At 31.9% G+C, this 10,460-nt stretch overlaps 3 long non-coding RNA genes across 3 annotated transcripts; 1 reads left to right on the top strand and 2 right to left on the bottom strand.

Annotated features, from left to right (window-relative positions):
- The first annotated feature begins 2,393 nt into the window (after positions 1–2,393).
- LOC108462930 (uncharacterized) lies at positions 2,394–4,393 on the top strand. Its single transcript, XR_001867964.2, has 3 exons — positions 2,394–2,683; positions 3,092–3,218; positions 4,019–4,393. It is a non-coding gene; the product is annotated as an uncharacterized LOC108462930 (long non-coding RNA).
- Positions 3,459–4,207, bottom strand: LOC108462931 (uncharacterized). The gene is made up of 2 exons (XR_001867965.2): positions 4,077–4,207; positions 3,459–3,814 (listed from the first exon to the last, which is right to left on the bottom strand). It is a non-coding gene; the product is annotated as an uncharacterized LOC108462931 (long non-coding RNA).
- Positions 4,394–5,889: 1,496 nt separating the features above from the next.
- Positions 5,890–6,890, bottom strand: LOC128286398 (uncharacterized). Its single transcript, XR_008276939.1, has 2 exons — positions 6,770–6,890; positions 5,890–6,104 (listed from the first exon to the last, which is right to left on the bottom strand). It is a non-coding gene; the product is annotated as an uncharacterized LOC128286398 (long non-coding RNA).
- Positions 6,891–10,460: the final 3,570 nt, after the last annotated feature.

The following is a 10,460-nucleotide window of genomic DNA, read 5'->3' as shown; positions in this document are numbered from 1 at the left end:
TTGACAGTGATCATATTAATCATTAAGAAGACACAACGGTGACAATAATATAAAATATGATTATATTGAACGAAGAGACTTAGCTCAAAGGAATCAATGATATCATATGAGGGTAACACACTAATGATAAGGAAATTGGATAAAGCAGATTAATTTCTTCTGTAAAAAGTATACAATAAGGAATTTTCAATCATGGTACTTCTTGTAGACTGACTCCATGATTAAGTAATTTCAAATTTTTGAAACGATGCTTTTGGACATAATTGCAATTACTAGAGACTAATTGTATATGTCCATTGGTCCCTCCGCTAGCTCAACAAAATCTCGATCGAGCTGTATTTGAATCAAAAAAAATTCTACAACTTTGGAAATAATTTAATTGATTTGATTTATTCACTAGAGGAAAATAGGACAATAGCGGCGTTTTTAGTGGCGTTTGGACAAAAAACGCCGCAAATGTTATACATTAGTGGCGCTAGATGAAAAACGCCGCAATAAATCAAACAATAGCGGCATTTATGAAAAAATCACCTCAAAAGGTGAACAATATCGGCATTTTTGGTCCAAATGCTGCTAAAGGTTGAGAAATAGTGGCGTTTTTTGTCTAAACGCCGCTAAAGGTTGAGCTATAGCGGCGTTTTTGTTCAAATACTACTAAAGGTTGAACAATAGTGGCGTTTTTGGTCCAAACGTCGCAAATATGATTCTAATCGCAGATTCATAAGCTCTGGATTGTGATTTATTTTGTAAGACAAATATATATATGGTTTTGATAAACAAGTAGAAAAAATATTATTGGTGTAATGCAATTGCTATTAGCCAACAGGTCAGACGTCACAGTGACATATAAGACGAGAATGTCAAAATTGAATATTTGTTTCGTGTAGGGTAATCGACACTCGTTTCAATGTGATTCGATTTATTTTTATATTGTTATCTTATTTTTATTTTTAATTCAATTTTATTTTGATATTTGAAACCAACTTTATAAAAAATAAAAACTACACCATTCACTTAGCTATGCCAAAGTTAATTTCATTTTAGTGACTTAATTTTGAAAAGTTACAATTTGATAACTAAACTATTTAGAAGTTTTCATTAAGTTACCAAGCTGTTAAAATCAATGTCGTGGCTTTCTCTAAACCCTAAATCTCAAATCATGAACCCTTAAAACTCTAAACCCTAAACATTAACCCCTAAACCTTGAACCTTAACCCCTAAACCACTAAACTACAAACCATAAACCCTAAACCCTAAATCACAGACCATAAACCCCAAACTCTTAAATTATAAACCCTAAAACCTAAAAAATAAATTTGATATGGATATTGATGTGTGTATATATATGGATATTAATGTAAAAGCAAAAAACAAAACAAAACAAAAACAATAAAAGAGGAAAAAAAAAGTGAAATGGCAAAATGATGCATTTGGAAAATGGAAGACTAATTAATATATCAAAATATTAATTTTCCTTTTCAATCCAACGTATATTTCAAGTTTATTTTTAGGTTTATGAAAATTATTTTTTCGGAATTTATAATTATCTCTCTCAAATTATGGTTAGCATTCTAATTTAGTTCTTTTAAAACATTTTATTTGAGTCAATATCAAATAACCAGTGTATTATCAATCATATTATTCTGTCGTTTTACTTGTTAGCTTGGGCATTAAAAGTGGGCTCATATCTAGATTAGGGTATAACATAGAATTAAAATTTAATTAGGTTGAGCAATAGTGGCATTTTTGGCTCCAAACACAGCAAAAAGTTAAACAATAGTGGCATTCTTAGTCCAAACACCGCGAATACGTATTAAAAGATTGCAAAATATTGTCGTTTTAAGCTTTGTTTTTAGTGGCGTTTTTACTAAAACGCCATAAAAGGATATCCATTAGTGGCGTTTTCACAAAAAAAACGCCGCGAATATGTTTTAAGAGTGTGTAAAATGCTGTCGTTTTTATCTGCCTATTAGTGGCGTTTTTACTAAAACGCCGCAAAAGATATTCGTTAGTGGCGTTTTCACAAAAAACGTCGTGAATATGTATTAAGAGTGTGCAAAAAATTGTCGTTTTTATCTGCCTATTAGTGGCGTTTTTACTAAAACGCCGCAAAAGGATATTCGTTAGTGACATTTTCACAAAAAACGCTATGAATATGTTTTAAGAGTTTACAAAATGCTATCGTTTTTATCTGCCTATTAGTGGCGCCACAAAAGGATATCGTTTAGTGGCATTTTCACATAAAACGCCACAAAATGGTTTTAAGACTGTGCAAAATGCTGCCATTTTTATCTGCTTTTTATTGGCGTTTTTACTAAAATGCCGCAAATATCGATTATGAGTTTACAAAATGTTGTCGTTTTAGCTGCGTTGGTGGCGTTTGGGATAAAAGCTGCAAATTTTAATTCAACTAACTTAAACGGGGTCATTTGTTTAGCCCTGAATTTCCCTAGTTTTCCACCAAATCAGATTTCCCCAATTTCATTCCCCCAATTTCCCAATTTCTTTTCCCCTATTTTCCCCAATGGCATCTTCCCCAAATTATTTCCTACAACTCCCAATCCCCAACTGATTGAAATCCTCAATTTCTGAAATCCCTTTTCTCTTCGTCGCAGCCTTTTCTCTCTCCTATAGCCTATTCTCTTCGCCGCTGCCGCTGCCGCTGGAAATTTGAGTGCTATAGGTATTTACGACTGACTTCCCCTTTCTTGTATTTTTTTGTGTGTTTTGGGTTTGGATAAATGGCTTTTCATTTTTTGTAACATTGGCTTAGGGGAGAGCTCAATAGATTCACTTTCACTATCCATTTACATGTTTTTGGTTTTGGTTAGTCTTACTGACTTATTTGCCATTTATGTTATTCGAGTTAAATGAGATGAGTGTTGGGTGTGAATTCGAGTCAAATTAGATGAGTGTTAGGTATGCATATATGTATATTTTGAAATTTGAAATTTATGCCTGAATGTTTTGTCATAAAAAATTATATGTATATTGTATATTTTAAACTGCTGCTTTCTTTGGATACATGTTATTTTCCTTACTGTTACTTAGCGAATCTCTGTATAGATGACCTTGTATAATGTTTTTACAGTCAACTGCAGCAGAAAGTAGTCTTTTCGATCAATTGATAAACTGCTGAGAATTCAATCCTGAAGCAGCCCCAGTAACTTGCAGCTTTTACTTTCTTGCAGCCTTTACTTTCTTGTGGACTTTAAGAGGTATGTATATATAATTTGCTAAATTTATTAGTTGCAGCAAATGTTCATCACTTTCTTAGTTTAATTATTATGATTATTATTAATTTAATGAGTCCATGAATGAAATCCAAATATGATGTTAGCTGAATTTACTGTAATTGAATTCATCACTTTGTTAGCTTATATTTTCAATTTGAAATGATTGCAGAAAATGATCAAATTCTCTTGTTTTTTTTCCTTTCCTAACAAGAACAAGCCAAATTTATTTTCTTATCAGATAATAATTGTTTTTTTCTCTAAGTTAATTTTTTTAAAATTGTTTAATAACACGTGTAGTGGCCCAATTTCGCCTAGGCCCATACCAAAATAAAAAGTAAACAAACAAATTAAATACAAGTCCATCCTACAGCAGCCCAATACAAGCCCAAATATTTTTTTTTTCAGAAACAACAAACCCTAGGCTACCCCTTGCACTGCAGCTCCGCATTCAGCATCCCTCCACCATGCACGTAGGCACATCAGGCACAACCCCCAGCCCGCGTTGCACGCCCCACGTTGTGCACTCCTCCTTCACGTCCTCACAGCACCTGCGATTTGAGCAAAGAAATAGGCAGAAACTGCTTGTATTTTGGTTATAAAGCCTTCAAATTTTTTCATTGTAAAGGGGGGGATTTTTTACCTTTTTTTTTCAGAGAAATAGAATATGGATACAATAGCAATATACAAGGAAAACATTAAAATACAGAGAAATCAAATCAATTGAAAAAGGTTGCGGTTATTCCTTTTCTAATTTATCTTGTTTTTTTCTCTTCTTTTTTTAGTGTGTTCTTACTTTGTGATTGCAAAAAAATAACAAAATAAGGAAGGAAGAGGGCTTACCAGAACACGGCCTTGAATCAAGGTTGAAAACCCATTTTTTAAGTGCTGCTGGCCACCGAGTGTGGTGGTGTTTCAGTCTTGCGGTGGGGGGAAAGAACCAATCGGCGCATGGAGATTGGAATGTAGCCTTAGCAGAGCAAGAATGGGAACGCTTTTTTTTTAATTCAATGCAAATGGTTTTGGGCAAACAAAATGGTTTAATATTTTATGTATAATAAAATGGTGTTGTTTGGGTTAAATGGGTAGGATCTGCACATTCTAGCCTAAAATGGGAAATTTCATGATCAATCCCCATCTTTTGCACCGCTATTTAATTAGGCTCTGTTCATTTTTCTTATTTGTTTTTAAATTTTTGCCCGGGAATTTGGCGTCAATTACATTTTAGTCCGCATTGAAGCACCGTGTTTTGGAGATTTGGGTTATTTTCATTTTTAATCCTCGCTCGTTTGTGCACATTTTATTTCGCCCCTTGATTCTGTTTTAATGATTTGTTTTGTTTATAAAATATCCTCTTAACTTTATTTTTCTTTCAATTAAGTTTTAGTTATTCATTTTTTAAAAATAAACATATATATATATATATATATTTTATTGATTTCATACTGGTTTTTTTGTTTTTTTCCTATGTGCATATTTGTTTTTTCCAAACATTTTCATATATTATTACTTTTTTATAAATTATTTATATTAAGTTTATTCATTTCATATATTATTTACCTAAATTGACGTATATATTACATACTTTAGTCTTTTATATATATTATTTATTTTGAAATTTCATTTATGTATTATTATTACACACATTATCTATTTTTATTTTTATTTTTATTTTGATGCATTTTAAATTTTCTTGTAAATTATTTACTTTATAATATTTATTTCAAAGTTCATTTATAAATTACTATTTAATATATCTTTTTTTCTACTTATTTTAAATTCTTATATCTATGATTTGTTTTAAAACTTTTATATTATTTGTATGGTAATGTTTTCAAATTTTCCTCTCTTCCTTATTATTCATTTTGTTTTATTTTAAAACTTGATATTTCTTTAGCTTAATTTGCTCGGAATTTCCTCTAAATTGGCTTTTAATTCATTAGCTTTCGATTATTAACGTTGTATTTATATGATATATGATATGTCGCTATTGCATGTATCTTAATTTGTTCCTTTGTGTTTTCCATAATTTATTCATGTAATATTATTGCCATGTATTTTCATTTTATGTTCAATGCTATGCTTGTATTTTTGTTATTTCATTGAATTTTAAATTCCAAATTTTCACCCAATATCGATTGCTTTTTTACCCTTAAGTAAACCAAACGAATATACTTTGAGTCGGTTTTGCAATTGTTTATTTGAAAAACTTCCAAAACAAAGGCGAAGTTTGATGTTTTTGAAATTCGGGAAATCGTGTAGCACGCCAAACCCGGCCCAGACGTTATGGTCGGATCCGACATGCCACATCGAAGCATTCAAAACATTTTATATTGTTGATCCAGAAAAACTTACTTAGTGTTTTAAAAGATGATTATAGGTTAAAGTGGATGGAAGTCATGCACCGTAAGAAACCTAAAAAGAGGAGGTGAGTCCATCGGACTGCTTAAGTACCAAGCTCCCTTCAGATCCAATCCTAGACATGCACACCGCCATTGCCACACCTTAACGTCATGTATATTTCTAGGAAATCGATTTGATTAAGTCTTTTTTAGGAAAAGTGATTAATTTTGGAAAATACTTTCATTGCGGAAGCTTTGCTTGTCATCGTGGTATTTTGAAATCAATTGTTGTTTTTGAAAACGCGCCCTAAAGCTTTCCAACTTCAACAGTTAAAATAAGTAATACTTATCTTAGTAACACATATTAACACCATCAAAAATAATTAAGCGGCCTTATTACATTTAAAAACCCAAAACTTCAAACGTAAAAAAAAGGATGTCCAGTTCACCAAAAGAAAATCAAACTTTCAGAACGGGTGGCCACTCCGAATTCCCTCACAGCTCGAAGCCCACTATGGTTGGGGATTACCTGCATGGATGAAAATAAAATGGGTGAGTTTTGGGAAACTCAGTGTGTAAGGAAAACTCATTCAAAGCCCAAGTCAGCCCAAGTCAGCTCAAGCCTATTGGGCTTAAGCCCATTCAGGTAACAATGGTACTGGACCAGAGCCCTTTTCAGATTACAATAAACTAGGCCTTAGCCCCTTATTCAGATAACAGTATGGCCCATAGGCCCATTTCAAAATACATGCAACATCAATAACATATGCAAGCTCATTTGGGGAGACTACTCAACCCACCAACCACTACACTCCACCCGTACCAGCCCTACACTCCATGTGGGGAATAGCTCAACCCACCCAAATTTAACACTCCACGATTCTTGACCTTTGCTTCGCTTATCAATAAATTGAGGCAAAGCCTCCAAGACGTGGACAAGCCACTTTCGAGACTTCCTCCGTCAATATCCCAATCCCATGCATCAGATAATAACAACATGGCATGCATAAATAACAACAATCAAACATGTATTTAGGTCAATTTAACCCTAGGGTATTTCGGTAATTTATCTACTAGGGTAAAAGCGTAAATTTTCTACTTTTAAAGGTATTTCAAGAATTTATCTATTTTAGGGTTTTTCATGCATATTCCTACTTTTCACGTACTAACGTAATCACGTGCGAGTGTTCTTACTGAATTGGGCCCGTTGGCCCATCATTCCAATTTTGGCCCATTAAGCCCAAAAATATCGAGGGCACAGAAATCATGCACTTTGCAGTCCAAATTTTGTAGTTTACCAAAAACATTAATCGATTTACCTCACGAGCATTCGCACACTCGCAAATCTACAAAATACCGATTTTCAAAGATTTCGCTTTTCGACTTTTGCCGATCCAGACTAAGAAAGAGGGTGTTAGTTACACACTGCTTTGCGACGATATCTTGTGAGATCCACACACGAACTGCCTACAATTGGATTACTAACATGTTAATCTAACTATTCAAATACAAACTACGTATTAACCCCTTACAATATTCGGCCAACCACACCTACAGATCATAGTAAGCTTATAAGAAAACAATAAGCAACTCATTAACAAATTTTTGTCAATGTTTACCACATAATCATAATTTCACTGCAAGCTGTCTTCCTGAGCAACAGTCACTAAATCATTTATAACTGGAGCTACGAAACTCCAAATCAAGTGCCGTTAATTTTTCTTGAAAATAGACTCATATATCTTCTATCCATAAAATTTTCAGAATTTTTCGTTTAGCCAATCAATACCAGATTTTTCTCAAAGTTTCCCATGTTTCACTGTTTGACTAATCTGACCACTCTTCATTACGAATCAAATTTCTCATTGTACAGAATTCAAAATATGTTCTTGTTTATTCCATTTGAAACTAGACTCATTAAGCTTTAATTACATAGTTTATGCAGCTTCTAACTCATCTCCCACAATTTATGGTGATTTTCCAAAGTCACATTACTGCTGCTGTCCCAAGCAGATTTATTACCAAATCACTCTTTCACACATAACTTGCATGCATGTTTTTTTTTTAAACATGTATATCACCAATCAATCATCACATATCTATGATTTTACTTAAGTATAATCTCCATTTCATCATTTTAAAGCACAACATATTAGCCGATTTTTCCCCTTAGCATCTAAGCACATGCATGCTCATTTGTTTGGCTCAACTTCACCTATCTTCCATTTTTCATCAAAAGAACATGAAACAACAACCATTTTCTTCATTTTAATTCATGACTAAATGCTCACAATACAACTAAAAACCAAAATATGCTTCAAGAGTTAAGGTAGAATCAAGAAGAACTGATGAACCTCAAAATAAAAGCAAACTACCATGAACTTACCTTCAATTTTCTTCCCCAAGTGACCGAACATTCAAGAGCTTTCTCCTCTCCTTTCTCTTCTCTAACTTTAGGCTATGATGAACAAAGATGGACAAAACTTTGTTCTTTTCACCCCTTTTTTTTTAATAAAATTTCATATTTTATCCATTTAATTCTATAATACAAAAGACATGAAATTCCCATCATGGAACATTTACCTAACCCATTATCATGGAACATTTACCTAACCCATTATCATGGAACATTTACCTAACCCATTATCATGGAACATTTACCTAACCCATTATCATGGAACATTTACCTAACCCATTATCATGAAACATTTACCTAACCCATTATTATGGAATATTTACCTAACCCATTATCAATTTGTATCAATTTGTACCATAAATTATGGATATCAAGTGCACATTTTGTCTACAACAACATGATGGCTGGCCACTTCATGTAAAATGGGAGGTTTGTCATGCAAATCCTCCTATTTTGCACTCCTATTTATTTGGCCACTTCAATTTAGCCTATAGCATTTTCAAACATTTTCACATAGGTCATATTTCATAATTTCACTCACAAATGACAAAATTAAAGCATGAAATTTTACCAACATTCACAGAATTCCCGAAAATTGGGGCTTTACAAATTGTGCCCTAACATGCTGGGTTTTGATTTTTTTTTTGCCTAAAATAATCAAACATCCCTTCAAAATTTCATCAATGTTTTCTAAATTCTAAAATAAGGCAATATTTTGTGTTTGGAAATCTGAGAAATCGTGCCCTAACGTGCTGGGTTTCGGTTTTTCGTTAGACTAAATAATTGAATATCCTTTTGTAATTTTTAAATGTAAGAGTCATTGGAAATCAAGAATTGATTTTGATTTCGGGGGTTTAGGTTATCGTATCCCAACGTGCTGGATGTGATATTCTATTCTTTCGGAACAAAGGAATCTTAATGTCGAACTCGAGTTATTCAAATGTTTTAAAAGAAACCGTATTTCAAAATAATTTTCAAATCTTAGACATAAGGACATTATTTAATTAGTTTGGTACCAATTCTGGGCGTAACAAGGGTGCTAATCCTTCCTCGTACGTAACCAACTCCCGAACCCATTTTCTCAAATTTCGTGGCCCAAACTTGATGTTTCAATAAAGTAAAATGTTTTATTAGGTGGCCCGATCACACCTAAACAAAAAAGACCAGTGGCGATTCCGTTTTCGTTTTTTAAAGTTGATCCCCGTATCTAAACTTAAAAATGGTTTCGACAACACGAATTGGAATGAAAAAAGAATATTCATTAGCAGCCTAAATTGATCAATTTAAATAATCAATGTTGATATTTCACATGAGAATGGATATTTAAATCTTATATTTTACATGGATATTCAAAGATATACAATAATATATTTTTATTTCATGTAATATAAAACAATTATGGTATTTTATAATATGATATTTGTTTACTTATAAATTTTAATAGTTTCAATTATAAAAAAAAGCGTAATTAAATTTTGATTGTTCTTGTTAAGAAATAAAATTTGATAGTTTTAAATTAAAAAAGGCATTTTCGTGATAAAAAGAATGACATTTTAATTTTATTAAAAAAATATTTTGCCTAATACATATTAATATAAACTTTATTCAAAAGGCATATTTTAATTTTAATTTTAGTTGTCAAAATTATTATATGAACTTTGAATCATGGATAATTAATATAAAAAAGTCAAATACATATTTTGCCAAATTTAATTACCAAAATTATTTTACAATGCATAAGTTTGCAAAATAATACATTACAATGCTGGTATTTTTTGAGATATGAAAAATGATTTTTGGCGGATGAAGAATTAAAAGAATTATTAGGAAGCATAGCTTCCCTACCTATTATATCTTTATCGGAGCTTCCCTACCTATTATATGAACTGAATGAGTTTAAAGAAAGTGACTGACAAAGCAAAATATATATCATATTATAACTTACATAATTTACATAATTTACATGACTTACATAAATATATATCATATCATAACTTACATAACTTATATAATTTACATAAATACATATCATATCATAACTTACATAACTTACATAATTTACATAATTTACATGATTTAATTGAATTGAGAACATTTAAGTAACTGTAATTTATTATCAACTTTAGACTTCAAGAACTACAAAATGGATAAGAGTTGGATGAAATTGTCAAGGGTAAGCAACAACTATCAAAATGGCGTACAAACTTTTCTAAATTTTGCATTTCAGAATGCAAGCCAAGAGAATATGATTCGTTACTCGTGTAAGAAGTGTGGCAACATCAATTGGCATTTTCGTGAAGTTGTTTACGAACATCTAATTGTTGACGGCTTTATTCGGGGTATAAAAAATGGATTTTCCATGGAGTGTGTACACTTAGTAGAACCTCTTCAACGATTAATCCGACTTATCCTCGTAGTGCTTACCATCAGTATGTTAGACAAGAAGACATGGAAGGTATGTTGCAGGAT

This window comes from Gossypium arboreum, chromosome 13, assembly GCF_025698485.1.
Source record: "Gossypium arboreum isolate Shixiya-1 chromosome 13, ASM2569848v2, whole genome shotgun sequence".
Classification (NCBI taxonomy): Eukaryota; Viridiplantae; Streptophyta; class Magnoliopsida; order Malvales; family Malvaceae; genus Gossypium; species Gossypium arboreum.
Note: the sequence above shows the minus strand (reverse complement) of the source record. Positions and strands in the feature narration are given on the sequence as shown.